This window comes from Lactuca serriola, chromosome 9 (genome assembly GCF_051521515.1).
Source record: "Lactuca serriola cultivar US96UC23 chromosome 9, Lser_US96UC23_V15, whole genome shotgun sequence".
Classification (NCBI taxonomy): Eukaryota; Viridiplantae; Streptophyta; class Magnoliopsida; order Asterales; family Asteraceae; genus Lactuca; species Lactuca serriola.
The window spans coordinates 115,802,316-115,810,114 of record NC_136416.1 but is presented as its reverse complement, the minus strand read 5'-3'; the positions used below and the strand labels follow the sequence as shown (position 1 = coordinate 115,810,114).

Below are 7,799 nucleotides of genomic sequence, written 5' to 3'. Positions count from 1 at the left end.
ATTTTGCATTTGTGATCATCTCAAAAAAATTCGGTTTTATTGGGCTTCTTAAAGCCCAATGGGCTTTGATATGGGCCTAATACACGTTAGCTGCATATGGGCGGTCCGAAACGGTAAAATCTTTTGTCGGATCAGTTTTTCTTGTAACGATTCGGTCTTTTATTGGACCAGTCTCAAACGGTTTCGGGCCGGACTCTTTCGATCCAGTCTTACGGTCTTTCCTTGCACATTTTTTGGTTCTGTTTCTGTTTCTGAGTTTTTTCGGTTCAACTTAGTATTTTTTATTTCAAAATTTTCTGTTAACTAATACTATGTGATTAACACTAAAATGATAGATTAAGATTTATTAAAAACGATAAACTTAAGTTTAATAAAAGAAAAAAAAGTTAGATGATATGTGATTAATAATTATATAAATTAACACGAAAATGATATTTTTATAAACTTTAGTTACCTGTCTTTTTTGAAACCGAATTAGTATTGTGTTGGTCTCAAAATGATTGTTTTTTTTTTGTTCGGTCTTTTTGTACAGTTCTATGAGTTCTAATCTTTTAGAGAAACCATCCAAAAATAGTTGTCTTATTTGTTGGATTTAAATTGACATAATCCATTTCATATTTCCAATCGTAATATTAGAAAGAAAATCAAAATAATACTTTTTAGCATTAAAATGATATCTAGTTGTTAAGATGTCATATAAGACTATCTCCAACCTTAACATTATATATTTATACTAAAGTGATAAATATAATGTAAAAGATAATGCAACAAATAAATTCTTTCCAACCCTTTATACTATACTTAATGCTAAAAAAAATATTATATATATATATATATATATATATATATATATATATATATATATATATATATATATATATATATATATATTATCCAATTTTCTTAACGTAATATAACATTATATTTATCAACAATTCAACAGTATATTTAATAATATATTTAATGTTATACTGTTTACTAATTATATATAATGTTATGTTTAGTGTCACATTAGAGCATTTTAATGCAAAAATAAATTTAATATAAAGTTTAGTGTGGGGTTGAAGATACCTTAAAAGTAGAAAACAAATATAAATTTGAGATTTAAGAGGCTCCTTCGTGAACAATCAATGACTCACACAAACATTTACCGTGAATAAATTTATTTAACCACAAAGATATGTCTATATCGTTCATTTTACCATTTTTCTTAACAAAATGATCATCTACCTCGTGAATCGTCTTCTAAAACAAAATAACACTATTAATAGTTTGTGCTTAAATAAATTTATTCATGGTAAAATAAATGTTCGTGTGAGTCACTAATATATATATATATATACTAGCCGTTTACCCGCGCAAAGCGGCGGGCAACAAATAGTTTGTTTCGACAATTAATTTCTTTTCGATGGAGAATGATTATTTTCAATTCAATCACTAATTTGTTTTAGAAAACATGTCATATTAAAAATAAAGAAAATTCATGAAATGACCAAATTATAGGGTGTTGAGTATTTATTTGGATTGTACAATTAGCTTAATGATTTGGACGTCTTAAAAAAATATTATTATTTTATTCAATCTATTTTTAGAAATAGTGGGATTTGTTTTATAAGATAGTAAAGATATATATATATATATATATATATATATATATATATATATATATATATATATATATATATATATATATATATATATATATATATATATATATATATGGTAAAGTGAATATACCCTTAAGGTAGCTAACCTTGTATACCCGATCCTCAAAACTACGTAGTTTTGTGTACCCCTTTCCTTTTCTCTAATTACATCGATTTCTTCTTATTTTTCTGTAACATTTCTCACCCCTTGTCCGACCGACGTTCCCATCCGCCACCACCACCCACCCCTTTTCCTCTTCCCTTCTCACTCTTCACCAGAAATCCGCATCTTCACCAAATCGATTTCATAGAAATTAGAATTCAAATCATATAGTTCACAGAAATCTCATTCTTTCTCTTTCGTTGATTCGTTCTTTCTTTATCGTAATCTCATTCTTTCTCTGTTGCCGACTCATTCTTTCCTCCTCACTTGTCACTCTTCACCAGAAATCACCATCACAAAATTGGAACTGGGTCCTAGGGTCCTTGGCTTATTGATGCTTCTTGATTTGAAAAAGATTGTGATTTAAGGTAATATTAATCACGAAAAAGTTTAGTGTTGGAGTTTTCTTATTGCGTATATGCATCAATTCTTCCCAATAATATTAATCACGAAGATTGATAAAGCAAACCTATCTTATTTAGAATCGAATGGGGTGTTTGAACGATACCAGGTGATAAGTTGAGACATTTTTTGATTTCATCTTCTTCAATTTTTTTCTTGGTGTGCATTAGGTAATTTTTATAGATTGGGGTGTTTGAACAATAGCAGGTTCATCTATGGTGATTAGTTTCTATGTATTTTCTTTTCAAATATAATGTCTCTAGTAATGTATAGTAATGTACACCGGGTGTTTGATTAAATGTCTTAGTGAAATCTTGTCCCAATATGTAAAAAGACTGATTCTTTTGCTAGGAAAAAAAATGCAATTTCGGGTGTTGATTGAATTAAGTGACTGTGTTACTACAAAATTTGAAAGAAAGTAGTTTGATTAAATGTCTTAGTGAAATCTTGTCCCAATATGTAAAAAGACTGATTCTTTTGCTAGGAAAAAAATGCAATTTCGGGTGTTGATTGAATTAAGTGACTGTGTTACTACAAAATTTGAAAGAAAGTAGTTTGATTGGGTCTTCTGCAGCTGCTGGTTTGTTTTCCTCCATTTCCCCTTATTTTGTGGATGCTCCTGGTTGTTTTTCTCTTCCTAGATTGCTTGTGGATCACTAGTTAGTTTTGGCTTGCCCAGTTCTAAATATGGTTTCAATTTTAGCATAAATATTGTTAAAGCAATGAAGACAAGTTCTATTACTATGGTTTTAATTGTTTTTGTTAGGAAAGTTAAGTTTATAATTCTAGCCACAGGTTTCTTCACTGATTAATTGTTTATTTTACTTGTATGACCAATTAGGAAAGTCAATTTAGCAATTTGTTACACGATAATGGTTTGGAAGGGTATGAAAGATAAGTATGTCCACATAGAAGCAATGTTATTCTACTTGGGTTTTGATGATCCGTTGAAGGAGATACAAAAACTAATAGCCTTGATAAAGAACGATATAACAGCTCTAAATGCAGCTGTATCTGATTTGCAAACTCTTCAAAACATGGAAAAGATACAATTTTCCATTCTAATACTGTTTGTTATGATTTGAAGAACAAGCTAATGGGAGCTACAAAAAAGTTTCAAGATTTATTAACAAGGACTGAGGTTGTTTCTTGTTTATATTCTTTATTCTCCTTCCCCTTTAATGGTTATAAATTAGAATTAATCTCATTCTTGCTCTTACAACAGAATATCAAGGCTCATGAAAATAGAAGACAAATCTTTTCTACAAGGCTAAAATATGGGACAGATTTGAGTTCCAGGGGTAAAATAGGAAACTTGCCTTTATATGTAGTTTATGTGATTGTTTAGGATTCGGTTAAGATTAGTATAAATAGGGATAATGTTTAGGTTAATTTAGTTCAGTTTTTTTCCAGCAATAATCAAGGGGACAAAAAATGTATATATTTCCATTTCCGTTTGACAAATTATAAATGCAAAGTTATTCTCATGTGCAAGTTATTAGCATTGCAAAGATCTTGGGTTGCACGGAGACACCAAAGAAGCTGAAGATTGTATTAGATGATGTAATCATGTATTAGTTAGGACATAATTTGTAAAGGTTTTTTGACGAATTGTATATGTTGACAGAAATTGTATTGAAAAGTATTGTTTTTGTTGGATTGAGCTGAAATTGCAACCCACTTTTCTTATTTATTCGAAATAGCAATGTACTTATAAATACTTTCGTTTTTAACCCACAATAATATCATATTTTCGTTTTTAACCCATACTAGCATCATATTTTCGTTTTCACCCACAATAGCATCATAATTTTGTTTTTCACCAATACTTGTATCATAATTTTGTTTTTAACCCACAATAGCATCATGATTATGTTTTTAACCCACAATAGCATCATATTTTCATTTTTAACCCACAATAGTATCATATTTTCGTTTTTAACCCATAATAGTATCATATTTTCATTTTGAAACACATAAGAACAACCAACATGCAATTTTAATCACAAAAATCATAAATAATCAACAAATTTTCATTTAAAAGCTATAAAAAAATGTTAAGAAACATAAAACATTTCCAGACTATTCATATATTGTTAACCCCAAAATATGTCAAAAATGCCAAGAAGCATATCGAATTTCCGTTGCTCACAAAAACAACACAACTCATCATTATGTCTCTTCCAACGATTCATCTGCCTGACACATGTAAAAAAATATTGTTAAATGTTAATATAATTATTAGAGTTCTAAATCATTAAAATTAAATTAATATTAATATTAAAAGTACCTTTCTTTTGGAACAACTAGTAGTGTAATGACCCAATCCTTGACAATAAGAGCATGTACGTTTTTTGGGGGCTTCTAAAGAAGATCTAATTCTACTAGCAATTTTAGGACGCCCTTTTGTGGTAGTTGGACCAAGAGGATCACGAAAAGATAATTGTGACATCATATCTATTTGCGAAACTCCCATACAAGAACCTTGAGATGCATTCTCTAAAGACATAGATTTCTTTCGATTTGTTTGATCATCCAAAAGACTTATCAATAGCGTATTAACTTTTTGTATCTCTGAAGGGGAGTCTCTAGCTTGTTCAATTAGTTTCGTAATATTTGAACAGACACACCATAGTGTGTAGGCATTAACTCCATTTTCATTATTCATTTCTCCGAGTCCGATACTAGCACTACCCAGTTTGTACCTAACATTAAGGGTCCATCGTGGTAAAATATAGTGACTCAGGAGTTCTTTAACATGCTTCTTCTTCATCACATATAGGCTATGCTTACATAAAATCCCATTTGTCTCATACTTAGCACAGGAACATGTGACGCTGACTTGATCCAAAGAACGAAAGGTAACAATGTGCCAATATTTTTTTATCAACGTCCAATTGACCAACTCGGTATATGCTTTCTTCGACAGTTTTTCCTATAGTCTCATGAGTCAAATTGGTAATAGATTCGGTCCATTATTTTTTGAAAGTATCAAACATCTTTCTAGTATAACATTGACTTGCTTTTGCTTCGATTGGATGCACTGAAGAAAGAACCGGCCTCGAGTTCATAGTCTTGAAGTCTTCATCTTCTTCGGCAGCCCTTCGAGACTCAACTGCTTTGTCGTATTGTACAACAAATTCATTCAACATGGTCCTCGAATTAACAAATCCATAAAAAAATGAATTGATACTCTCACTTCGTCCGGTTGTTGTCATACCAGCAAAGAAAGTATCCTTCAAGAAGGGTTTAGCCCAATGTATATGTTGGTTATACATGTCACTAATCCAACAATTACTTTCCAATTCATACTTATTACGCATAACCTCCCATCTTGCTTCAAATTGTTCAATGGTGTCACAATTTACCCATTGTTTGTGCATTTCTTGAAAATCACTATAACGGGAAACATACGATCGAAGGTGCTCAGTTTCAGGCTTCATGATATGCCATGAACAAAAACGATGTCGAGTATTCGGAAACACTTTTTTTATTGCATTTCCCATTGCTTTGTCTTGATATGTTATAATTGCCTTTGGATACTTATTAAACATACATTTGAGGAAATGTTCAAATAACCATTCAAATGTCTCTTCCTTTTCATTTTCAAGCAATGCTCCACCAAAAAGTATAGACTGCCCATGATGATTCACCCCAGTAAAGGGAGCAAAAGGCATCTTGAACTTGTTAGTCATATAAGTGACATCAAACACAACAACATCTCTGAATTTTGTATAAGCATCTCTTGATCTACCATCAGCCCAAAAGATATTTCTAGGATACCCATCATCAGACAAATCCACGACAAAATACTGGTCACTATCAACTAATGTTTTATCTTGAAAATGTTTTATAAGTCCATATAACTCCTTTCTTTTATGTTGCTTTCGTTGCTCAGATAAGACATCAACACATTGCTTTGAAGTAACATCAGCTACATTTGAGGTTTTCATTGTATTAACAACCTTTTTAATCTAATAAGGTTTCAACCCTGCTTGACCAAATTGCACCATAAGAGATTTACCTTCTATTGAACGGTGGAAACTGTTATGAGATCGATGCTTCATAACCTTCGTAGGTGTCATGGTCAAGTCGTGATTATGTGTGTCATTAAACGAGTCCACCAACCATTTCTCATCCTCCTGTTTTGTTATTCGAAGCTTTGCTTGACATCCGGTTCTAACATCTCTACGACGTTTTTTCTCATTTTCACTTGAAGCATTTTTGTCCATCCTTTTGAAAACTTCTTTATTACATACATATATCTTCCGAAAAGGCTCATTTGTTTTAGGATTTTTAATTGTGTCATCTCTACGTATACCAAAGCCATGTAAAAATGAATAATCATTATAAAATGTATAAGCATCATCGGGTGTATCAAAAACCTTTCCAAGTATACTTTCATTGTTAACTTCCTCTTCGTCAAATTCAATGTTCTCACCGATACTATTTATTTTTTCACATTCATATGTTGCTTCCACGTAATCATTTGTGTCACTATCTTCAGTTATATATGGTTCTATAGCTTGATTAGTTGCTTCGACTTCACTCATTGTGGTCTGCAATAGACAACGATGCATATTTCCAAATAAAACATTAACACCAAAAAAAATTTATATTGAATATAATGGAAACATTATACATAAAAAACACAATAAATAACAAGTTATAACATGGTAAAAATTTTAGTTTATAAACACGGTAAAAATACTAAAACGTAGAAAGGCTTACGACAAAATCAAGCCGAAATCAAAGATGCAAACAAAGGTCACAAAATGATAATGAAGAACATTTTTTTTAATGTCATACGACTCTCCACTGAACTTCAAAGAAGTATGTATATTTGCTTTTTTGCATGACTCACTTATTCCAACCACTGTATGAAACTCATCTAAATAAATAACAAGTTATGTACTCTTTATGTTTTATATACATACATGTTTTCTAATCCATCTATGTAAAAGTAAATTAAAGCCATTAATATCAATTTACTACTTTGATATATAGTAAAGCATTATCGTTTTCCTTATCATTGTCGATGTACCTTACAACTGAAAATCTCCCTGTAACCCGTGCCTTTGGCGCGGGAAACTTCCCCTAGTTTGTATGAATTCTTGTCAGTTGCAATTTGTATGAATTCATGTGAATTACAATTTGTAGGATTTACGTTAATTGGCTTCCATGGAATTGGAGTAGAAAAAAACCATTCGTTAAAATACATTACAACTCGGAACATAAAAAGATCATTCGTTAAAATACATTACAACGGATGACTTCATATTCAATTTGTTTGTTGCTTTTTATTATCAATTTTTTATTGTTTGCAATAAATTGGATCAAATTCATCCAAGTTAACCAAAAACAAAGACTTTAGAAGGCATGCATGTAGTTAGCTCTTTAGAATAATGAATTGCCTAAACCATCTATAACAGATCAAACTGTTTTTATTAATGAAGTATATGTCTTCAGCAAAAAAAAAAAAAAAAATGCCGCTGCATTATTAATGAAGTATATGCCTTCAGCCAAAAAAAAAAATGCCGCTGCATTAAAGACCACACACAGAACCAAAGAATTGAAATTAAGGGTTA

The 7,799-nt window shown here is 30.7% G+C and overlaps 1 pseudogene; it reads right to left on the bottom strand.

Annotated features, from left to right (window-relative positions):
• Positions 1 to 5,186: 5,186 nt before the first annotated feature.
• LOC145076050 (protein FAR1-RELATED SEQUENCE 5 pseudogene) lies at positions 5,187 to 6,164 on the bottom strand (annotated as a pseudogene).
• Between the last annotated feature and the right edge of the window lie 1,635 nt (positions 6,165 to 7,799).